This window comes from Chiloscyllium punctatum, chromosome 29, assembly GCF_047496795.1.
Source record: "Chiloscyllium punctatum isolate Juve2018m chromosome 29, sChiPun1.3, whole genome shotgun sequence".
NCBI lineage: Eukaryota > Metazoa > Chordata > Chondrichthyes > Orectolobiformes > Hemiscylliidae > Chiloscyllium > Chiloscyllium punctatum.
Genome location: NC_092767.1, coordinates 9,359,049 through 9,384,785, shown reverse-complemented (window position 1 = coordinate 9,384,785; position 25,737 = coordinate 9,359,049). Strand labels below are relative to the sequence as shown.

The 25,737-nt window shown below is 46.0% G+C and overlaps 2 pseudogenes; one reads left to right on the top strand and one right to left on the bottom strand.

The window, feature by feature from the left end:
- Positions 1-746: 746 nt before the first annotated feature.
- On the top strand, positions 747-14,355 carry LOC140454389 (beta-1,3-galactosyl-O-glycosyl-glycoprotein beta-1,6-N-acetylglucosaminyltransferase 3-like; annotated as a pseudogene).
- Positions 14,356-19,144: 4,789 nt separating this feature from the next.
- LOC140454409 (heat shock 70 kDa protein-like) lies at positions 19,145-19,785 on the bottom strand (annotated as a pseudogene).
- Positions 19,786-25,737: the final 5,952 nt, after the last annotated feature.

Sequence of the window (25,737 nt, the reverse complement as noted above, 5' to 3'; positions counted from 1 at the left end):
GAGAGGAGCCCGGACTCCGAGAGAGAAACAACGGAACATTGGCTGGGTATCATCCAGAGGAGGGCGGGAGGAGTTACTGAGAGAGACAGAGAGAGGGAGAGGAGGTAGTGAGAGAGGGAGAGAGTTACCGAGAGAGGGAGGAGTGGAGTTACTGAGGGACAGAGAGGGGGAGAGGTGTTACCGAGAGAGGGAGAGAGTTACCGAGAGAGGGAGGAGAGGAGTTACTGAGGGACAGAGAAAGAGAGAGGAGTTAATGTGTGTGTGTGAGAGAGGAGTTACAGAGAGAGAGGAATGAGAGAGGAGTTACAGAGGGAGCAAGAGGAGTTACTGAGGGAGAGGGATGAGTTCGTGGAGGAGAGGAATTACAATGGGAGAGGGATTATAGAGGGAAAGGGATTACAAAGGGTTAACGGAGAGAGGGAGAGGTGTTAAAGTGGGAGAGGAATTCCAGAGGGAGAGCAGTTCCGGGGGGAGAGGGAGTGAAAGTCGGAGTCATTCATTGAATCTTGGGGAAAAGGAAAGACAAGAGTCTAACAAGGAGAGGGGACTGGCTGGGGCGACCTCTCCAGCAAATTGCAGTCACTCCTTCCCCACGGCCTGGTGGAGGCAGTGCTGCCCAGCACAGAGAGCATCCATTCTGCATTTGCCTATCGCCTGTCGGCTGGGTACACTGCCCTCTGGAAAGCGCTGTGCCCAAGCTGACCCAGCGTTGTACCCGCTGGTCGTGCCTCAGATCAGCACTGTGTATGCTCAGCGTGGTCTTGTTGTGCCAATGGCTGCTGGTCCAGAGAGGAGGGGGCCGGCTGACCCTCAGGCTGGTGAAACCAGGCGCCAGTCCAATGCAGGAACACCTCCTCCTGGTCGAGGAGAACTCCACCTGCTGGCAGATCATCCAGGGGGACAGGCAGGAGGTGGAAAGGGCCCTCCTCAACTCCATTACTATCTCCCTCAAGCACCAGGCCGTCACTGAGGGAGATTATCTGAACATGACCCGAAATTGCAGATCGTTTGTGAGGGCCCACAAGTATATCACTGTCCCCCTGAGCCCTGAGGAGGAACACTTCCCCTTGGCTTACTCCATGGTCATCCACCAGAGCATTGAGATGTTTGAGAGGCTTCTACGGAGCATTTATGCCCCACAGAATGTCTACTGTATCCACGTGGACCGCAAATTCCCGAGTCAATTTCTTGCGGCCGTTCGGGCCATCGCTTCGTGTTTCCACAAAGTCTTTGTCGCAGCCAAGCTGGAGTGGGTCACCTATGCTGGCTGGAGCAGAGTTCAGGCAGATCTCAACTGCATGAAGGAGCTGCTGGAGAGCCGTGTCCCCTGGAGGTACTTCATCAACGTGTGAGGCCAAGACTTCCCCCTGAAGACCAACCGGGAGATAGTCCGCAGCCTCAGAGCTCTGAACAGCTCCAACGTGATTGAGTCGGATCCTGCACCAGGGTTCAAAAAGGGAACCGCCTTCCTGTCTGCTGGGCCTCTCTTCATCCAAGTGTTTTCCATCCTCCCTCCCTCCATCATCTCTCTCTCTCTCTCTCTCTCTCTCTCTCCCCCCTCCAGTTCTTCACTCCTGCCTGTTACAAAGGGGAAACGGAAGGGTAATCCATTTGTAACCCCTCTCCCTTTTTAACCCCTCACCCTTTTGTAATCCCTCTCCTCCACTAACTTATCCCTCTCCCTCTGTAACAAAAGATAGACAGGGTTGTTAAAACAGTTCAATTGCATGGAGGGAGGTTCAGAATGTACAAAGGAATATAGGAGGAATTGGAGAGTTGAGCTGCAAACAGAATAGAAGGGCAATTGACGTTTCAGGTCGGAAACTTGCATCAGAACCCGGGGCGAGGAAGGGGCTGCAGAATGGGGGTGTGGGGCTGGGGAAAGGTAGGTGGGATGGCAATTGGTGGATGTGGGGAGAAGGTGGCTGTGATTGGACAGTGGGTGGGGTGGAGCAGATGGGTGGAAGGGAACATGGTCAGGTGAAAGGGTTGGGTTAGAAAGAGGGGGCTGAGCCTGGGATAAGGAAGGATATAGACTGATTACAAGAGTATACAGGAATGTAGGTAGGTTAAGAGTGTAGGAGAAAGTGAGGACTACAGATACTGGAGATCAGAGTCAAGAGTGTGGCACTGGAAAAGCACAGCGGGTCAGGCAGCATCTGAAGAATCAATGTTTCGGACATAAGCCCTTCATCAGGAATGAGGTTTGTGGACCAGGGGTCCGAGAGATAAGTGGGATGGGTGTGGGGCTGGGGGTTGTAGGTATCTGGGAATGTGATAGATGAAGGTATCGGGGGCGGGGGGGGTGGGGGGGGGGGGGGGAGGTGGAAGGTCAAGTGGACAGGTGGGAAGGAAGATAGACCAGTCAGGAGGGTGGTGCTGAGTTGGAGACTTGGGACTGCGATAAGGTGGGGTGGGGAAATAATGAAACTAGTGAAATTGACATTGCAACCAGACGGATCAGGGTTCCAAGGTGGAATATCCAGGCGTCAGGACCTGCATTCCCTTGGTGGGAGGGGGAGTTAAAGTGTTCAGCCACGGGGTGGTGGGGTTGGTTGGTGTGGGTGTCCCAGAGATGTTCTCTGAAACAATCCGCAAGTTAGAGTTCTGTCTCCCCGATGTAGAGGGCACCACATTGGGTGCAATGGATGCAGTAGATGACATTGGTGGAGGTACAAGTATATTTGTCAGATGTGGGAGGATCCTTTGGAGCCTTGGACGGAGGTGAGGGGGGAGGTGTGGGTACAGGTTTTGCAATTTTCAGAGGCCAGGGAAGGTGGGTTGGTGAGGGTGTGGATCTGACAAGGGAGTTGCAGAGGGAAGAGTCTCTGAAATGCAGATGGACTGCAGAGGGAAATATGTCCCTAATGGTGCAGTCTGTTTGTAAGTGGCAGAAGTGGTGGAGGATAATGCAATGTATCCAGATGTTGGTGGGGTAGAAGGTGAGGACCAAGGGGTTCTGTCCCTGTTGCGTTGGGAGGGATGTAGTTCAAGGGTGAAGGTACAGGAAATGGAGCACATGCACTGGAGGGCATTGTCAACCATGTGGGAGAGGAAATTGTAGTTTTTGAGGTAGGACACCATCTGGGATGTTCTGTGATAGAAGTGGTCCTCCTGGGAACAGATGCAGCAGAGGCAGAGAAATTGAGAAGAAGGGAAAATGTTTTTACAGGGGCAGGGTGGGAGGAGGTGTATTCCAGGTAGCTGTGGGAGTTGGTGGGTTTGTAGTAGATGTCCACGGTTAGTCGGTTGCCAGAGATGGAGATGGACATGGAGAGGTCCAGGAAGGGAAAGGAGGTGTCCAAGATTGTCCGGGTGAATTTGAGGTCAGGTTGGAAGGTGTTGGTAGAATTAGAATTAATGAATTTTCAACCACCTCATGCAAATACGAGGTAGTGCCAATCCAGTCATCAATGTAGTGGAGGAAAAGGTGGGGAATGGTGCTGATGGATGAAGAGGCAGGCATAGTTGGGGCCTATGTGGGTGCTTATGGCTACCCCTTAAGAGTTAAGAGTGAACAAAAAAGAATTTAAGTTTGGTTCAGAGCATGTAAAGGATTATTCTTAGGTTGATAGTGAAATAGTCTCACAAACTTGATTGAGTTTTTTGAAGTAATAAAGAGGATTGATGAGGGCAGAGCGGTAAATGTGATCTATATGGGTTTCAGTAAGGTATTCAACAAGGTTCCCCATGGGAGACTGATTAGCAAGGTTAGATCTCATTGAATACAGGGAGAACTAGCCATTTGGATACAGAACTAGCTCAAAAGGTAGAAGACAGAGGGTGGTGATGGAGGATTGTTTTTCAGACTGGAGACCTGTGACCAGTGGAGTGCCATAACGATTGGTGCTGGGCCCTCTACTTTTTGTCATTTACATAAATGATTTGGATGACAGCATAAGAGGTACAGTTAGTAAGTTTGCAGATGACACCAAAATTGAAGGTGTAATGGACAGCGAAGAGGGTTACCTCAGATTACAACAGGATCTGGACCAGATGGGCCAATGGGCTGAGAAGTGGCAGATGGAGTTTAATTCAGATGAATGCGAGGTGCTGCATTTTGAGAAAGCAAATCTTAGCAGGACGTATACACTTAATGGTAAGGTCCTAGGGAGTGTTGCTGAACAGAGACCTTGGAGTGCAGGTTTACAGCTCCTTGAAAGCGAAGTTGCAGGTAGATAGGGTAGTGAAGGCAATGTTTGGTATACGCTTCTTTATTGGTCAGACTATGGAATACAGGAGTTGGGAGGTCATGTTGCGGCTGTACAGGACATCAGTAAGGCCACTGTTGTAATATTGCGTGCAATTCTGGTCTCTTTCCCATTGGAAAGATGTTGTGAAATTTGAAAGGATTCCAAAATGATTTACAAGGATGTTGCCAGGGTTGGAGGATTTGAGCTATAGGGAGAGGCGGAACAGGCTGACGCGGTTTTCCCTGGAGTGTTGGAGGCTGAGGGGTGAGCTTATAGTGGTTAACAAAATTATGAGGGGCATGGATAGGATAAATAGACAAAGTCTTTTCCCTGGGGTCAGGGAGTCCAGAACTAGAGGACAGGTTTCAGGTGAGAGGGAAAAGATATAAAAGAGACCCGAGGGGCAACATTTTCATGGAGAGTGTGGTACGTGTATGGAATGAGCTGCCAGAGGATGTGGTGGAGGCTGGTACAACTGCAACATTTAAGATGCATTTGGATGGGTATATGAATAGGAAGGGTTTGGAGGGATATAGGCCGGGTGCTGGCAGGTGGAACTGGATTGGGTCGGGATATCTGGTTGGACCGAAGGATCTGTTTCCATGCTGTACATCTCTATGACTGTAAGTGGGTACTGCAGATGCTGGAGATTACAGTCAAGATTAGAACAGTGTTGGAAGAGCATAACAGGTCAGGCAGCATCTGAGGATCAGGAAACCCCGACATCAGGAATAACTTCACAGAGTCCATTATCCAGTCACCAACTCACCATTTTGTTTACACATGGAGTCCTTGACACGGATCCAGCTTCCTCAGAGCCAGCTCAGAGTGAACAGAACATCTGATCGTCTTGTTTATTTGTTTTTCAGAAGCAGCCTCAGGAGTAGCAGTCGAAGTCGTCCCCAGGTGTAGGTAGGCCCAGGCAGCAGCAGCAGGGGTGCAGGCGCGGTCCAGGCTTCAGTTGGAGGAGCAGGCCCAGACTGTAGCAGCAGTGGTGGTAGTAGCTGCCTGTGCAGCTGAGCACAGCTTCAAATTAACAGAAATAAGCAGAAAGAAACCCCAGAAAACAATCACAACAAACCATGAAAAAAAATTTGAAACTCCTTTTCAGTAGAGGACACCAACAGCAGCACATAAGACACACTGAAGCTGTTTCGAAGTCAGTCTCCTCTCCTCGAGAGGATTGAAGAGTCCTTCATATGCTGATCCAGCTCCCCTAGAGCCAGCTCTCAGTGAGCAGATCCCTTGACATGCCTGTTTATTTTTCTTCCACTACCACCCGACAGCAGTCATGCTTATTTTTCCCTAGTACCCATGTCATATGTGTGTAGGTGTTTTTCACTGCATCTGACAAGTGTGTAAATCTTAATTTATATGGGAAATAGAACTCACTCACTTCAGTAATTTCAGTCCAAGACAAGATCTGCAGCAGCAGTATCATCTGATATACTCTTGCAAGAGTGGTATCTACAAGGTAGGCACACAGTACAAAACCTTGATACAATTCATTTCCCTTTCCCTCCTCCCACTACTCTAAACCCAGTGCCCATTCCTCTTGTTTATCTCTTGCCTTATCTGGCCTTGTGCGTAACAGTACAGGTTTTGCTTGGCCATTTCACCACATCCCTCTGTGGTCTATTGTTAGCATATATCTACCTTCACTGCCATCTGCTTCCTTGCTTGCGAAAGCAACATTTCCTCTCATTCTTCGTCCACACTGAGCCTTATGACCTCTTGATTGTGGTTTTTGTTTTTGCAGAAGCGGGAAACAGATGCTTATAATTGTTTGTACAAGTATATCCAGCTTAACCTACACTCCCCTTCCTCTTTCATGATTCAGCTTTGTGATTTTCACAGACAACATTTATAATTGCTCCTCACAATTTATATTCCATCACCAGGAAGAAAGGAAACAGACAGTCCGGTTTATTTATATTTTATTAAACAATTCACAGTTTATACAAACAATTACATTTACAGCTGTATACAGAGAAACAGCAATTTTACAAGGGAGGGGAATGACAAAGCCAAGCCCCAAACCCTGACATTCAACCGGTTTTCAGGGAAAGGAGGAAAAATCCCAGTTTCAATCATTACGAACAGTAACAATGACATTCATATATATAAGACAGTCCACTTGTGTAAGAAACAGAGCATACAATACAGACCCCCAAAAAACCAGCAAGTCTTCCCCCCACCCCCCACCCCAATCCTTCCCACCTTCCGGCCGCTCTAAGGCAGCCCGCCCCTACGTACCTTTCAGGTCTCGATCCGCCCTGACACACCTTTCGACCACCTCTAGGACAGCCTGCACCGTTACCCGCCTGGGGCAGCAGCGCTGAGGACTGCTCCTGGCTCTCTGTCTGCCCCTACTTACCACTGGGTTCTCATCACCCCAATGCACCGTCCGGCCAGTGGACTACCCCGACACACCTTCCGGCACCTCTAACACATTATGTGCATCAGGAGTTTAACAATCAGTCCTCCCTAAAGGAATGCCAGTTAACAAACTGGCTAAATAATTCAGCCAGTTCAGGAATCAGGTTTCCCCCACACAAAAAACAAGCAGAAACCAACAGTAACACACTGACTGTGACCCAGCCAGCACAGAGTCAGTCCCCTAAATTGAGAAGACCTCTGAATCTCCTGTTTATAAATTTTATTAAACAGTTTACAAAAACAGTTAACATTTACAACTGTATACAAGAGACAGCAATTTTACACGGGAGAGGAGCATTCCCCTATTTATTTTTTTTTATTTTATTAAACAAGTACAAAAAAGAGGTTACTGCACAACAGTTAACATTTACAGCTGCAGACATCAACAATTATACAAGGGAGAGGAGCAGCAAAGCTCAGCCTCAAGCCCTGCTGTTCAACCAGTTTACAGGGAATTGAGGACAAACCACAAATCCCAGTTTCAAATATGAAAAGACAGCAACAATGACATTTATTCATAAGACAATCCTGTTACATTAAAAAGTGCAGATAATACAGACCCAGCAAGCCCCCATCCCTCCCAACTTCCGACCACTGTCAGGCAGCCCGCCCCTACGCGCCTTCCGGCTCTCAGTCCGGCCTGACATACCTTTTGACCACCTCTAGGACTGTCCGCCCCAGTACCCACCTGGGGAGACAGCGCTGAGGACGGCTACCCACCTTCTGGCTCTCGGTCTGCCCCTTTGTACCATTGGGCTCTCACCCACCCCGATGCACCATCTGGCCAGTGGGCTATCCTGGCACACCTTTCGGCCACCTCTAGGACAGCCCGTCCCCTTCCCTGGGACGACAGCGTGCAGGGCAGCCCACAAGCCTTCTGGATCTCAGCCCGCCCCGACACGCTTTCTGGCTCTTGGCTGCTCTGACACAGCTTTCGACCACCTCTAGGACAGCCCATCCCGATTACCCCTTTTCGGGATGACGGTGCTCAGAATGGTCTACCCACCATCTAGCTCTCGGGAAGACTGTCATCAGGGTGGCCTACCCACCCTCCGGCTTTCGGGACAGCCTACCAACCTTCAGGTTCACAGGATGGCCTACCCACTCGCCGGCTCTCGGGGTGACAGCTTTCAGGACGACCCACGAGCCTCCCAGCTCACAGTAAGACCTGCCAGACCCAGGGTCATGCAAGACAGTGCAGGTGATAAGCCCAACAAACCATATGATAGTTAATTACCAACAAACAGAGTCCTTTCTAGTCCAGAGTCCATTAACACAGACATTTTTCTTCAAAATGTAGAGTCCATTTCCAGACCTGAGGGGTGGAGAGAGTGCCACACAAGGCCTTGATGAGACCACATCAGAATTAGTCTGTATATTTTTCTCTCATTTAAAACATAAAATAATTACATTGACAGCAAGTTTCACCTGCCTTTTTCCTGGGGATGAAGGGTTTATCTTACGAAGGAAGGTTGAACAAATTGACTTTTACTCATTTAAGTTTGGAAATCTGAGAGATCTTTTTGAAATGTATAAATTTCTCTGAGGGGACATGGTAAGGTGGTTGATGGGACATTGCTTTCTCTTGTAGGTTTGACAAGATGTTCTGTAGAATAAGATATCGTCAGAGTCCTACAGCACCGAAACATACCCTTTCGTCCAACTCATCCATGCCAACCAGGTGTCCTAATTGGAACTAGTCCCCTTATCCTGGGTTTGGTCCATATCCTTCTAAACTTGTCCTATTTATGTCGTCTGTTAAATCTTGTAATTGTACCCACTACAACAATTCTTTTTGGCAACTTGGTCCGTATTTGTACCACCCTCAGGTCTCACCTTAAACCTATGCCCTCTGGGTTTGGACTCCCCCATCCTGGGGCTATTCACTTTTATTGATTTCCCCCACAATTTTATAAACCTCTATATGGTCACCCTTCACCCTCCAATACTCCAGTGAGAAAAGTCCTAGTGTATCTAGCCTCTCCTTATAACTGCAGTCCTGGCAACATCTTTATAAATCTATTCTGCATCCTTTGCAGTTTAACAACACCCTTCCAATAGCAGGGCAATCACAAATTTACCCAGTACCCAAAAGTGGCCTCACCAATGCCTTGCAGAATTATTTTCCCCTGAGAGGGCTGTTGCACTGTGTAAATCTCTTCTGTACGAAGTTGTGAAGGCTGAGTTGATGAAGTTATGAAAGGGTGAGCAAGGTGACCTTTTTTTAAAAAAATGATAAGGACCCCAGGACAAACGATAGAAATGTGGAATTGAAATTGCAACCAGAAGAGCAGTGACCTTCTTGAATAGTGGAGCAGACTTGAAGGGACGAATGGCTGACTTATGCTATGATATTGGTGGAGACAGGTTAGCCTCAAGTAAAGAGTAGGGAGTTTTCTGACCACTCAGCTAAGGGCTTTGGTGTCCCTCCTGATAACATGAACCTTGAAGTTAATCTCCCTCTGCGCCAGTCACAGAATTAAAGAATTCTTGCGGAAGGATGCCATTCAGCCCATCGTGTCTGTAATTATTCCACATCTAGTATCAATTTCCTGCATTTCCATACTCAACTCTGGCAACATCCTTGTAAATCTTTTCTGAACCTTTCCAAGTTTCACAACATCCTTCCTATAGCAGGGAGACCAGAATTGCATGCTGTATTCCAGAAATTGCCAAACCAATGTCCTGTTCAGCCACAGCATGACCTCCCAAATCCTACACACAATGCACTGTCCAATAATGCCATGTGTAGCAAACGACTTCTTCACTAACCTGTCTATCTGCGACTCCATTTTCAAGAAATTATGAATTTGCACTCCAAGATCTCTTGTTTCATCATCACTTCCCAGACGTTACCATGAAGTGTATTATTCCTGCCCTGATTTGCCAAACCAAAATGAAGCACCTCACATTTATCGACATTAGAATCCATCTGGCAGTCCCGGCCTATTAGCCCATCTGTTCAAGATCCCGTTGTACTCTGAGGTTGACCTCGTTGAAATGGACAGGATTAAGGGGCTTGACTGGGTAAATGCTGAAAGGATGATTCTCCTCATGGGAGAGTCCAGGACCAGGGGGGGTATTGTCTCAGAATAAAGGGGCACCAGTTTAAGACTGAGATGAGGTGGAATTTCCTCTCTCAGAAGGTTGTGAATCTTTGGAATTCCTAGCCACGGAGAGCTGTCCTTGTATATATTTAAGACTCAGATTCTTGCTCAGTTGGGGAATTAAGCATTACGGGGGTAGGGCAAGAACATGGACTTGAAGAATGTTGAATCAGCCACGATCCTAGTGAAGCTGGCTTGAGGGACCAAATGGCCGACTCCTGTCCCGACTTGTTAATGGTCTTACATTTACTGATGAACCTGTTCAAAGATGTTATCGCACAACTCTGGAGCAGAAGCGACTTGAATCTGGGTCTCTGAGGCTCACACCACATGGATCCTAGTTTACTTTATATCATGTACTTGACATTGATGCTGGTAGTTATGGCTGCAATTCGCACCAACCTGCCTTAGATCAAATTAATGAAGCGAAGCCAGAGCAGGGTTTCAAAAGGTAAGTCTCCAACCTCACATCATGCATTGATGAAGTAGCTGAGAATTTGAATGCAGAGAATGTTGTCTGAACTGGTTTCAATGAAGTGTTTCACTAGGCACTAGATAAAAATGGCTGGACAACAAAATTGACAACACAAGCCCTGATTCATGGATCTTGTTTTGGACGAGAGGTTGGTAGGTTGGTAGGTGGGAATGATCCACACAGCTGGGACATTTTAAACATCAAGACCTGGAGCAGGAGAAGATGATTTGGCCCTCCATGAGGCCCACCATACTATACGATCGTGGCTAATCCTTATCTCAATGCCATACTAACACTTTCTCCCTTGTCTTTGATGCTTTTGAAACCTAAATATTTGTTAATCGCATTCTTGGATATATTCAATGACTCAAACTCCACAGATTTCTGTGGTACAGAATTCCATAATTTCACTGTCCTATAAGTTAAGAAATGTTTCCGTATCTCAGCTCTAAATAGACGACTGCTTTTATTCAATATGTCAGTGATATCAATCTTGGAGTATGTGGCAAAATGCCCATATTCGGGGCAATGATAAACCTGGAGGATTGGCAAATGGTGAGGATGATGTGAATTGTCCAGAGTCACCACAGTGAACAGACAGCATCCAGTCAGAGGTGAATACAGAAGAGTGTAAGGTGATATGTTTTGGGAGAAGGATGTGGAGAGGTAATAGAAATGTAATGGCACAATCGTAAAGAGTGCGCAGGATTAGAGGGATCTGGCAATAAACATCCATCGACATTAGAAGATGAGGAGGCCATAAGAGCGTAGAAAAGCAGAAGGCTTCATAAATAGAGGCATTGATGCCAATAAATGGTTGAGTTATGCTGCATGTCGAATTGGTTTAGCCCCAGTTGGATTGTTGTGGTCATTTCCGGTGACTATAAAACGATGTGAGGGCCCTCAGGACAGGGTGGAGATTTCGCAGAATGGTGCCAGGATTTAAGTTGGATGGCTCAGTTGGAAAGGTCAACGATGCTCCCATTGGAACAAAGGAGATTAGGGTGAGGTTTATTCAATGGGTATAGGGTGAGCACTCGGTAATGAAGACAAGGATATATACTTCACTGTTCACCGATTGTACAAGTGCAATGGAATGCAGATGTAAGATTTTGGGTTAGAGGCATGGTAGGGAGATCTGAGGAATTGAAACGTAAATGAAGCCTAAACTACATTTGTATGAGATGATGGCAAGTTTTGATGTAAGGTGGATAAAAAAAGATCTGTTCCCATAAATTCAAGGAACAAGAGTAGGCCATTGGCCCTTTTGATCCTGTTCCACCATCCACATTCCTGCATACCATCGATAATCTATCCTCCCCTTGGTAACCAAGGATCCATATTTCCCACGCATGATGCCACAAGGACCGAGGATAAAAGATATCTTTTGACACAATGTAAATAAAGTGTCTTGTGTCTTGCGGAAGGGGTGGCACGGTGGCTCAGTGGTTAGCACTGTTGTCTCACAGCACCAAAGACCTGGGTTCGATTCCAGCCCTGGGCGACTGTCTGTGTGGAGTTTGCACATTGTCCCCATGTCTGCGTGGGTTTCCTCCAGGTGCTCTGGTTTCCTGCCACAGTGCAAAGATGTGCAGGTGAGGTGAATTTGTCATGCTAAATTGACCATAGTGTTAGGTGCATTAGTCAGGGGTAATTATCAGGTAGGGTGATGGGTTGCTCTTCAGAGGATTGGTGTGGAATTGTTGGGCCAAATGGCCTGTTTCCATACTGTAGAGAATCTAATGTGTGGTGTCCTTCACTCTGAGGGAGGAGCATTGGATTCAAGTCCTACTCCAGGAGTTGATGGCCATAGGAAGGTGTCTTCATTACTTTTGTGAGACACTCAAGGGTGTGGGCCAAGTGCGACAAAATGGGATGAGAATAGTTCGAAGCTGGTCTTTTTGACCAGTGCAGACACGATGGGCTGAAGGGCAACTTATTATTTTGGTGCTCTAAACCTCAATAACCAGAGAGTATGGAGTTACAGCATCATACAGTATGGAACAGACCCTTCAGTTCAACCTGTCTGCGCTGACCAGTCATCCTAATCTGACCTAGTCCCATTTGCCAGCCTTTAGCACATATCTCTCTAACCTATTCCTATTCATGTCCACATCTAGATGCCTTTTAAATATAGTCATTGTACCAGCCACCTCCACCACCTCTTGGTAGCTCATTCCAGGCACACATCACCCACTGCGTGAAAAAGTAACCCCTCAGGTCTTTCCCCTCTCAACTTAAACCTATGCTTCTAGTTTTGGACTCCCCCACCGTTGGGAAAAGACCTTTGGCTATACAGCCGACCTGGAAGGAATCAAAATGGGGCAAGAACAGAAAAGGAGGTCAGCTAAACAATTCTGAGCAGCAACGGAAAAGTGCAGCCAAGCACGTATGTAAGCGAGCTAGCTTACTGAAACTGGCTCCCATTAAGTGAGAAGGCAGGAAGACCGAAACAACACTCAACAGGTGTTGTAGAAGTTTAAGGTCAATGATCTAATGCTAAACGTCACGTACCTAGATCAGGATCTGATTGATCAGTTGTGTTGCTAAGGCTTGAAATCAAAATGTAATTCGTGAAAGGGGAACGCTGATTTGTGTGTAAAAGTGTGATTGCAACTGCCTGTTTCAGACTCTCCAGGCAAGGGTGGGCTTTGACCCGGCTGGTTGAGTCTTCTTGCATGTATGTGATAAAGGAAGCTGTGTGAAGTGTACTATCATCTGGCTGATCATTTCAACATCTATCCATGCTTCTCCTGATTTTATGAACTTCTGTAAGGATACCCCTCAGCATCCGACACTCCAGGGAAAATAGCCCCAGCCTATTCGACCTTTTACTGTAGCTCAAGCCCTCCAATCTCGGCAACATCCTGGTAAATCTTTTCTGCACCCTCTCAAGTTTAACAACATCCTTTCTTTTGAAGGGCGACCAGAATTGTATGCAGTATTTTAAAAGTGGCCTCACCAACGTCCTCTACAGACAATAGATCACACTTGGTAATGGCAAAGGCATATCAGAGATCTATATCCCTGCACACCATGTCCTTCTCTCTAAGGCAAAAGCTCTGTGTTCAAGTCCCACTCCAGGAGTTGATGACCACAGGAAAGTGTCTCCATTGCACTGGTGAGGCATGAAAGGCAATGTTCCCAGTGCTGGAAAATGAGACTGGAGTAGCAAGGAGCCTGTTTTGCCAGCGCAGTCACGATGGGCTGAAGGATCTATTTTTCTGGTGCTCTCAATCTTTATGACCAGAGGGCACAGCTTGAAGTGTATTTTTGGAGCCAGATCCACTGGGAGAGTTTGAGGATGAGTTATATGTTTGCTCAGGGAATGAGCATTGGGAGATGGTTTGGGAGGCAGGGATATGGGGAAATTGGCAGGTGACTGGCACTAGGCAATAGGAGTGAGAAAGGCCTGAGGGGCTGAATGGCCTTGTTCTCCACTGTAAGGTGAGTAACTGAGAGAAGGAGTGTGCATGGATCTTGCTGGAGCTGGGGGCGAGGAGAGTGCAGAGGAGTTGGGGAGGGAAAAAGCCACAGGTGAAGTTGAAAAGCTATCATTTCTGCTTTCTCATCTCTCTCACTCTCTCTTGCACTTGCCTTTTAGGAACATTGGCAATACCACCACGATACCCTCGACCAAGTCGTCTTGACGGCGCAACTGAAAGACCAGCCGAACATCAGCACCTCCATCTTCGTGGGCAGCGCCTACTTCATGGCCTCCAGAGAGTTTGTTGGCCATGTGTTTGACAGTGCCGAGATCCAGGCCTTCCTCAAGTGGTCGGAGGATACCTACAGCCCGGACGAGCATGTGTGGGCTACCCTGCACAGAATGCCCAATGTACCAAGCTCCATCCCATACACCCAAGCAGCCACAAGGACACTTGGCCGGGCAGTAAAGTGGTCCTTTGAGGCTGGTGACGTTGCGAGGGGTGCCCTATACCCTCCCTGCACGGGAAGGTATCGCCACTTGGTTTGTGTGTATGGGGCAGGAGATCTACATTGGGTGGTCCATCAGAGATGTTTCTTTGCAAATAAGTTTGACCCCAACATGGACAACACGGCAGTACAGTGCATGGAGGAATATCTCCGAAACAGGACACTTGGTAAAACTGGGGCTGGGTTAGAGGTTGGTGCAGAGTAAACCTCGGTGATGGTGGTAGGGGTGGTGGGTGAGACATTGGAAACACTGAGAGACTGGGCACTGTGAAACTGGGCACTGTGAGACTGTATAGTATAACACTGGCTACTGTGGAGGCCAGACACTGTGAAACTGCATGCTATAACATAGCCACTGTAGCACGAGGCAGTGTGAGGCTGGGCACGATAGTGTTGGGCACTGTGGAGATTGGATACCTTAATACTATCCACTGTAACACTGGGCACTGTGAAACTAAGCACTGTAACATTAGTTACTGTGAGAGTCAAAATGTGTGGTGCTGGAAAAGCACGGCAGGTCAGGCAGCATCCAAGGAGCAACAGAACCGATGTTTCAGGTATAAGCCCTTTATCAGGAATGTGGGGGAATAAGGGGGTTGAGAGATACATAGAGTGGGGGTGGGGCTTTTGGGGAAGGTGCTCAGTAAATCCAGCTGGCGGGTGTGATTGTGATTGGTCGGTGGGGAAGGTCGAACCTATAGTTAGGAAGGAAGATGGACGGATCAAGAGGGGAGAGCCGACTTGGAGGGTTGGATCTGGGATGAGGTGGGGGGAGAGGAGAGATTTGGAAACTAGTGACGTCAATGTTGATGCCATGTGGTTGAGGGTCCCAAGGCAGAAGATGAGGTGTTCTTCCTCCAGTCGTCAGATAGCTTGGATTTGGTGGTGCAGGAGGTGTCATTGTGTTGAAGTGGTTGGCCACAGGTCGATGGGGTTGTTTGTGCCCAGTCTCACAGGGACACATCCGCCAATAATATTCAACACTGCACGAGTGGGCACTGCATTACTGGAACACTGCACTAGTGGGCAATGCATTACTGGAACACTGCACGAGTGGGCACTGCATTACTGGAACACTGCACGAGTGGGCACTGCATTACTGGAACACTGCACGAGTTGGCACTGCATTACTGGAACACTGCACTAGTGGGCAATGCATTACCGGAACACTGCACGAGTGGGCATGTACAGCTGGACACTGCAAGACCAGTGTTGTGACCATCACTATTTTTTTATTTTTCTCATTTTGGTTTGGAACTGAGTCCAAATTGAGAATTGAACTTTGAACAGTGGTTAGTTCTTCTTTAAAAAAAACTGGACAGACAAAAGACTGATGTTTGCTGTGAGGATCTGGCCAGGAAAGGTAATGCAGGTGAATTACTGCTCTCTGAACACAGCAGACGCTTCAGCACAGAGATGTAGTTCTGCTCAGGGACTGACAGCTGGATGGATATTGAATGGGTCAGTCAGTAAGAGGAATGCTGCCAGGCAGGTAACCACAGAGAATGGTGAGAAAGAAAGCAAAAACCATGAGTGACCTCACTCTGACTGGATTTTGGGCTTGGAGGAAGTGCTTCTTTGGAAGTTGCTGGACTGGTTTGGTCTTCTTTTTGGTATTACTTTGTCTAGTTATTTCCCCAGTTGTTAACTTGTCAAAAGGTCTGAGATGAGAATGTGAGTCTTCGGGAATGAGTATTAGTCTCCACAGGTCTGCAGAATTTGTTCGCATTGACTGGTGACTTTAACTTCAAACATGGTGTACAGTTCTTGTGCCTGTAATACAACCCAGCATAAAGGATTTCACGATGGCCTCCTATTTATCATTGAAACTGTTATCAACTGGCAAATTAAAATTTTAAACAAGTTTATCTCTTAATTGTCTGCTGGTGTGCGAATTGGAGGGGTGCGTGGGTTTATAATCATCTGTGTTCTGCTAAAGTGACATAAACAGAAATTAACAATTCATTAAGTTATAAACTTAATATCCAAGATCTGTTATTTGTAAATTCTGGAACAATTGAACGATTTTGAGGGTCAGTGAATGATTGAATGTTACTGTGTTGCAAATCCAGTGATCGGGAGGCTGGTTTTGGTTGAGCTTCATTTTCCTGTGTCACTCCGGACACCGTACCTCCAGGCACAATAACTCTGGACATTGTCACTCCCTGTATGACACTATCACTCCGGTTACTACACTGTCACTCTGGATACTATCACTAAATACTGGGAGATCAGACTGTGACACTGGACAGTGTAATGCTGGACACTGCGATGTCAGATGTCAGATGTCAGTAGATATTGTGAGAGGTAATTTCGGTTTAAACTTTAAGATGTGCCTGGACCACAGACTGATCTATAATAAAAGACAAAACTTTTGTTTCTTTTCTAAAACATTTTGTATACTCAAAAGTAGAATAGTTTAAATTGTGCAGAATGCTGACAATTTGTGAGCAGAGTAAAAACAAACAGGCCCTTGATTGATGAAACCATTAACACAGGCAGGGAAGAATGAGGCCTTGACTGATAATACTGCAGGGTGAGAGAAACAACTTTGGAGACTCTGAAGACTTTGTGATAAGGGTGCAAATCAAAGAATAATGATGTTTTTAAGAATGTGAACCTCATGGCTCGTTAGAGCCAGGAAGGGGAGGGTCTGGAGGCATTTGTTGCAGACTTTGTGATAAGGGTGTAAATCGAAGAATAATGATGTTTTTAAGAATGTGAACCTCATGGCTTGTTAGAGCCAAGGAGGGGAGGGATTTGTACTGTATATAATGAGAAACTTTGTAAGCCTCAGCACGCCTTTTACTCAGAAGGGTGCCCGACTCTGCAGACTTGCTAATAAAACTTTGTTTTCCTGAATTTGTCTAGAGCGATTATTAAGAAGCGATTTTCGTTTCTAACAACTTGGGGGCTCGTCCGGGATCAACACTCCGGCCGCGGGGGGAGCTGAGGAAGGACATCGGAGAAGGTGCACCCTGCTGATTTCAGCAGTCCCTGATTCCTTGCTTGTCGCCCCGCGCGGCTTGAGCGAGTGATATCCGGGAGGCTCAGGAAAACAAAGGAGGGGTGTAACCGAGGCAGTGGGGACGGTTAACGATCGAGTAATTTCGGTGCACCGAACCCAGGTAAGAAAAACTTGCGGGGACCGTGTTTCCGGACGCCTGGGGACCTACGGGGTGCCTGTGGATTTTTCTACAGAGACGTAGGACTCAGGTATCTAGAGACCGGGGCTGGCCTGTGAGGGATTTTGCAGAGACCGTGTTTGCGGAGGAACGTGTACCTACGGGGTGCCTGTGATCTGTGTCACAGAGACGTAGGACACAGGAATCCAAAGACCGGGGGTGCCTGCAAAGGAACCTGGGCGATCACGGGACTGAAGGTCCGGGAATTGGCTACATTGTGATAGATTATCACGGGAGAAATACGAAGTCCTCGGAAATGGGAAATAAGGGATCTAAGGCGATTAAGGGATGGGCTGGGGTATGTTTTGTTATTTGTAGATAGAATAAGTATAAGTAGCAGGAAATGATCTTGGAAACATATGTTATAAAATCCATATAAGTGGGAGCTTATAAAAAATAATGGGTAAAGATGCTGCTGGGAGTTGTCCACAGACCCATCAACAATAGCTTTCTTTGGGACAGAATAGTTCAGGGAGAAAATAAGGTGTGGAAAAAATAGGCAGTATATTTATCACTGGTGATTTTAATTTTCATGTAGATTGGGAAAATCAAGTTGCCTAAGGAAGTCAGAAGGACACTTTTCTAGAATCATATGTTCTACATCCAAATGGGAATCAAGCTATTTTGCGTCTGATAATATATACTGAGGAAGGTTTAATACGTGATCACAAAGTAAAAATAAACTCTAAAGGTTACAGTGACCATAATATGATAGAAGTTAGCATTCATGTTAAGAGTAAGAAACTTGGGTTGAAAACAACTGTGCTATAAACTCGAAGAAGGTAGGCATTGTGCAGAGTTAACTGGAGTGGACTCAGAAAGAAGTTTAATAGAAAAGACAACTAATGAACAACTGCACACTTTTATGAAAATAGTTCATGACTCCCAGTTTCCTCAGTGAGGAAAAATGATTCCAGGAAGGGAATATCAAAGAATGATTAACCAAGGGAAAAAAAACAGACAGAGTTGAAAGAAAAGTCATAAAAATGGAAAAGATTGTGAGAGAATCAATGTCTGGAAGGTATCAAAAAAAAACTTAAATTTTGCTGCAAACAAAAAAAAACATTTATGACAGCAACAGACACACAATGCATGAAAATTGGTCCTATCCACTTAATGATTCAAATGGTTAAACAAGCTTTTGGAGAACACAAAGGACATCATCTGAAAATTGGTTGTGCACGGAGAGAAATTGTATAGTCACTGCTCGGATGTTATGCATTTTCCACCAAAGATATTTAATTGTGATTACTTTCCCCAATAATTGCATACAAATTAAGTCTGCAAAGGCTGCCAATTGTTATAACACCACCTTCTTGTGGTCTGTATGAAAATAGAATCTCTGTTGTATACTATTTATTATAAGGGAACACTGTTCCAACTACATGACAGAAAGGATAGCTGGCTTGCTTAACTGTAAGTATAACCTGTCTAAACAATAACTTCTCAGGATTAGTGACAACTGACTGAATTTCTGAATCATACGGTGCATTCTTGTAGTGTGCAGAAAACTGAGAAAGAACTCCATTAGCAGCTAAAAGGGTGTAAACTACTCAATGTATAAAACATACAGGAAACAGTTTGCAGAAAAATTCACCATTGACACGTTTAATTGCTACCATTCAAACACCCAAACTTCAGAAATGTAGGCCATCATTTACCTAACTGTGCAAATGTCCAAATCAACTGGGTTTACAGAAGCCCCGAGAAATTCTAAAGGACTGTTGCAATTTCAGGGAGGTGGGGGGATGGAATGGTGGAGAAGAGAGACCAACTGGAAATGATATTACTTTGAAGAGAGTTAAAGTTTCAATCAACCTCTTCAATTGTTGGTCCACCAGAAGGGTCCTTTCTGACTTGTTCTGAGAATGGCCCTTCGGGCATACCTCCCTGGTAAAGTTTGGCAATGATGGGCTTGCATATTTTTTTTTCAAATCTTTCAACTGCTGCTCAAAGTCCTCCTTCTCTGCTGTTTGGTTTGCCTCCAGCCAGGAGATGGCCTGGTTACACTTTTCGATGACTTTGTTCTTATCTTCCTCACTGATCTTGCCTTTCGTTTTCTCTTCCTCCACTGAACTCTTCATGTTAAATGCGTACGACTCCAGGGAATTCTTGGCTGTAATTTTCTCACGCTGCATATCATCCTGACCTTTGTACCTCTCCGCTTCCTGCACTATCCTCTCGATCTCCTCCTTACTCAACCTGCCCTTGTTATTGGTGATGGTGATTTTGCTCTCTTTGCCAGTGCTCTTGTCCACAGCAGAGACATTCAAGATGCCATTTGCGTCAATATCAAAGGTGACCTCAATCTGTGGTACACCACGTGGCGCAGGAGGGATCCCACTGAGGTCAAATTTGCCCAAGAGAACTCCGGAGGAAAGGTCTCCTGGCTCACACTCCGCCGCTCGACTTCCTCTTGCATAAGGTGGAGCCCGGAGACTGGGTACTTGTTAAGACCTGGAAGGCCGAAAAGCTCCAGCCGCAGTGGGAAGGACCGTTCCTGGTTCTGTTAACAACTGAAGCAGCTGTTCGGACGAAAGAGAAAGGGTGGGTCCACGCATTAAGGATAAAGGGGCCTGTTCCATCTGAAGAAGAACTCACTTGGACATGCGAGCAAGGGGACAAGCCGTTGGTGGTAAAACTGAAAAGACAGCAATAATGAACTCTACTTGGACTGTATTGGTGGGGATATTGATCAATTTACTCCTGTATGTGGGGGAGGGTGAGGGGAGATGTGACAAATGTCGAACTATAGTAAGACTTGGGATTTGAATCTACTCGGGAACATTGTGTCCTATTCCTATGTGGACGATTGGTGTTACGATGTGAGTGCACGCCATGAATGTTGGGAGGGTGGAAGACCCTATTATCAGGTGTATAATAAGGGATACGGTGGCAAAATCCGTGGATGCCCTATAAATGAGCGCTGGGTATGTATTAGCAAAACTGGAAGGTGGGACCCATCTTCCGTGTTGCTCAGAGAGCAGGTTGACAGAGTCAAGGAGACCAGGGTACAGAACACTGATCGGGGGTTGGGAAAAGAGCAAGACCGTCAAAGAATGGTCGTGCTCTCTAAAGTGCCATCTGTATACGAACAGGTAGAAGAAAAGATTGAACTCCCTGATATTACACAAAACCTGTTTATTGATCTCACTTCTAGAATAGCCACTGTTTTAAATGTTAGCAATTGCTGGGTTTGTGGGGGGCCGCATATGTCGGAACAATGGCCGTGGACTGGTCAAAGCTTAGACATAGGGGAATTGCAGCAAACCACTTGGACTCATGTCAACGACAGAAAAAGCCAGGGGTGGAGACTGACAAACAGCCCTGAGGGCCAGTTCTGTATTGAAGGCAAGGGGACCGTGGAGGTAGGGATTAGTCCCTGTCAGAATATATTGGATGCAACCACGCGAGTATGGTGGCCTGAGGATATTACTTGGTACATTGCAAACCGAGGTCATAAAAATTGCGTTCCATTACGTACTGATTCCTCCTCTGACGAACTAGGTTCTGATTCTTCCGATGGCATGATGAGAGTCTGGAGTGGTGGTTGTCGGGGGAATCGATGCTGGGATACTCCTGTCCAGACTCTGGGTCAGGAGTCCGAATACTGGAATTGCAGTGGTCCTGGTCCTTATGAGGGCGTCCCCGGGGTAAAGGAGCTGTGGGATGACGTTGTGAGGCAGGGAGGGCCTGCTCCAGATGGCCTATTTTGGATATGTGGTAATCGGGCATACTCCAAACTGCCCATGGGATGGGCTGGGGTATGCTTCCTGGGTCTAATACGACCTGCGTTCTTCCTATTACCCCGGGAGGAAGGCGATGATTTGGGGATTAAACTCTTTGACTCCCTCCGTAGGTCACCAAGGGATATCCAAGTCGGTGATTGGGGGGATGAGTGGCCACCGGCCCGGATTATTGAATACTACGGGCCAGCTACATGGGCACAGGACGGATCATGGGGATACCGTACTCCTATCTATATGTTAAATCGAATTATCAGGCTCCAAGCAGTCGTAGAGGTTATTACTATGGTAATACTATTACTGGCCCTGGAGCTGCTGGCTAAGCAGCAGGATCAGATGAGGGCTGCTATATATCAAAACCGACTTGCCTTGGATTATCTGTTGGCCTCGGAGGGGGGTGTGTACGGGAAGTTTAACCTGACTAACTGCTGCCTAGAAATTGACGATAATGGTAAAGCGGTTTTGGAAATTTCCGATGAAATTCGGAAATTGGCCCATGTGCCAGTACAATCTTGGCGTCCTCTTAGTGGCATCGGATGGTGGGATGGTCTCCTAGGTGGTAGCTGGTGGCGCACGGTGTTGCTGGTGGTTGGGGGGGGGGGCGTGATTCTTCTTCTCGTATTACCCTGCCTAACTCCCTGTATTCAGTTTTTAATTCAGAAAAATATTTCCCGACTCCAGGCAGTGGTGGTTCCACAACATGGGACGCGTGAACTTAAAGTGATGTTGCTGCGAAAGACCAAGGATTTCCCGGGCCCTTGAGGAGGGGGGGCTATCTTGGTCAGGCACATCTTAAAGAAAGAAAAGGGTGGAATTGTGAGAGGTAATTTCGGTTTAAACTTTAAGATGTGCCTGGACCACAGACTGATCTATAATAAAAGACAAAACTTTTGTTTCTTTTCTAAAACATTTTGTATACTCAAAAGTAGAATAGTTTAAATTGTGCAGAATGCTGACAATTTGTGAGCAGAGTAAAAACAAACAGGCCCTTGATTGATGAAACCATTAACACAGGCAGGGAAGAATGAGGCCTTGACTGATAATACTGCAGGGTGAGAGAAACAACTTTGGAGACTCTGAAGACTTTGTGATAAGGGTGCAAATCAAAGAATAATGATGTTTTTAAGAATGTGAACCTCATGGCTCGTTAGAGCCAGGAAGGGGAGGGTCTGGAGGCATTTGTTGCAGACTTTGTGATAAGGGTGTAAATCGAAGAATAATGATGTTTTTAAGAATGTGAACCTCATGGCTTGTTAGAGCCAAGGAGGGGAGGGATTTGTACTGTATATAATGAGAAACTTTGTAAGCCTCAGCGCGCCTTTTACTCAGAAGGGTGCCCGACTCTGCAGACTTGCTAATAAAACTTTGTTTTCCTGAATTTGTCTAGAGCGATTATTAAGAAGCGATTTTCGTTTCTAACAGATATAAATATGATTCAATACAGAAATTTGTATCAGTTAAGTTGTTACAAAACTTACCAGGGACATCAACAGTTTCGAGGCTGCATCCATCTTGGACTCTGAGGTATCCTCAACACTAGATAGGGCAGAGCCAATCAGCCTTTGAGCTGTTCTGAGGGGCCAGGTATGATTTCTTTTCATGACATTTGGTTGAGCACTGGCCCTGACTGGTCTAGCAGCAGTTTAGCAAGATCAGTCTCTCTCTCCCTCTCTTAGTTCAAAGAGGTCAGATAGGCTTTGTAACGACCCATCTCTTAGTAACCTTTGGGTTTCACATTCTGTTTGTGAGGTCACAGCTTTCAAGCGTTCCACATGTTTGTTCCGGACTGTCTCACTGTCCCAAATTTTGTAAGTGGCAGGACCTGACCTCAAGTTGAACTTGCCTCATAACCATACAGGGTCATTCCCTTGGTTCAAGCACCAAACTTCATCCCGTTAATTAAATTGTCTCTCTTGCTTAGAGGAGGCATTGCTGTTCCTGCACTCATTTCACCCTGCCCCCAAGGTCTGGAAATATCTGGGTTAACCTGTTGCAGAGTCTTCTCCCCATCAGTAACTCTGTTGAAGCTCTCCCTGTGTGAGAGAAGTGGACCTATAATCAGGCAGGAACAAGGATAGAACATAGAACAATACAGCGCAGAACAGGCCCATCGACCCTCGATGTTGTGCCGACCTGTGAAATATTCTCAGCTCGTTCCCCTATACTATCCCAAAATCATGGATGTGCTTATCTAAGGATTGTTTAAATCTCCCTAATATGGCTGAGTTGACTACCTTAGCATGTAGGGCTATCCACGCCCTTACCACTCTGCATAAAGAACTTGCCTCTGACATCAGTCTTAAATCTATCACCCCTCAATTTGTCGTTATGCCCTCTCATCATCGTCCTAGGAAAAAGTATTTCACTGCCTACCCTATCTAATCCTCTGATCATCTTGTATGTCTCTATCAAATCCCCCCTTAGTCATCTTCTTTCCAATGAGAAAAGACCCAAATCTCTCAGCCTTTCCTCATAAGACCTTCCCTTCAGACCAGACAACATCCTGGTAAATCTCCTCTGCACCTTTTCCAATGCTTTCACATCCTTTCTGTAATGGGGCGATCAAAACTGTACACAATATTCCAAGTGGGGCCGCACCAGCATTTTGTATAGTTGGTATCAAGAGACACTGCAGGCCACTTCTTTAAGCCTGTCTTCAACATTTGGACCACTCATTCTGCGTGACCAGCCATTCTCAACAGAGGGGGCCACATTCTCACAATTGAAGGGGGCCACAGTCTGAAAATCCTGAGAAGGGGAGCCCCAAAGGTTTATGGGGGGGCCTGGTAACTGAACCAATGAAATACCTAAGCAACAACCTTCATTAGAGTCAGTCGTTTCCCTCCTATTTATAATGTTGTTCCATCACACCGTTTGAATTTGGCACACCTGGTAAATTAATTTCCTTCAGCTCCTCTCATGCAGCCTCACTTCAGAGTCAGTCACAAAGCAACATATTCAATCAATAAAGTTTCTCTTAGTAACTTTAAAGCATATGTGTTTGGACATATCATATGCTAAGGTAGGTTGTGAAAAGTGCTTATTACTGTATATCAAGTCACTGAAAATGTTTTAAAACCCAAGATTTGGGTGACAGCATTTTTTGTCGGAAATGTATCTAAGTTTTGTGTGCTTATTCCCAAGTCAAAAACATTTAGGCAGCCTTCCCAAACCATTTCTCAGTCATGTTGTCAATTTAGCGAGAAGAAAAAGCAAAATCATTTTTTTTTTCATTTTTGGCAGATTTTAGTGAATGCGTATGACAAGGAAAATTGAAAAGGGAAAATTATGTGATTATGCATGTATGCTATGTCATTTGCTAAATCTCAGTTGAAATTTTAAATTTCCACAATAATTTCGTTAATTTGGCAACTAAACATATGTAGTGAGTTTTCCCAAGTCACCACAACATCTCTCATACGCTTCATTGAGGTAAGATGTTACGCAATGTTACATCATGACTACTGCTATTCTTTATTACACTTACACCGTGAAAGGATGTTGGGTGTATGCTTATTTCATGTATATAATATAAGAAAAAGAAACAAAGCAAACAGAAGAAATTAGTTCTGGGGCAGGGGAGGTGTGCTGGAACCAGAGAAGAGCTCCTTGGGAGAACATTGGACAACAGATGCATAGAGCTGTCGTTATATGCCGAATGCCTTTCAACTTTAGGAAATATTCAAATCCCCTACTGGTAAATGACATTCCATTGTCCGTGACCACTTCCAGGAGACTGTGTATCACAAAAGATACTGACAGCTTCTCAATTGCCATCCCTGAGTTTGCCAAACAGACTTTATGCATTATCCAACCACTTTGAATGGGCATTCACACTGACCAGGAACATTGTTCCGATGAAAGGACCAGCATAATCAACTTGTAGGCAAAAGTGAGGACTGCAGATGCTGGAGATTCGAGTCGAGTGTGTGGTGTTGGAAAAGCACAGCTGGTCAGGCAGTATCCAAGGAGCAGGAAAATTGATATTTTGTGCAAAATAATATACGAAAAAGAAACAAAGCAAATAGAAGAAATTAGTTCCTGGAAGGCCCTGGAACCTGAGAGGAGCTCCGAGGAGGGTAGCGGCCAAAAACTGGTTGAGAATCACTGGGCAAGACCATTGGACGATGGATGAAGGGCTTTTGCCTGAAACTTTGATTTTCCTGCTCCTTGATGCTGCATTTCCAGCATCACACTAACCAACATCTAACCGAATCCAGGGTTTACGCAGCCATTCCCACAACTGTGGGAGTGCTGCTGGTAGCAATTGTTATCCTTCTTGGCACTCTGGGCATATCCAACCCTGGCCACCAGACATAGCTTCTTGCTAGTATCTTCATCTTGGAAACCTCTGGATGACCTTAGTCAAGTTTGGTAGCAACCTTTACTCAGGATAATCACCCTTGCTCCCCGTAATTGTATGCCGTTCTCTATGGTGATCTGGTCTCACGAGGTCTTGCTGGGTATGATGGCCCTTGTGTCTCCCCCATTACTACCAGCTGCTTTAGTTTTGCTAGGATAGCATCTTTTTGTGTCCCTGGTTGGATATTGTCAGCAGTGACCAGAAGGGTGTCCAGGAAGTTTAAAACCAAAATGGACAGTTTCAGGGGAGGCACCACTAGAACATAGAACATTACAGCACAGTAGAGGCTCTCC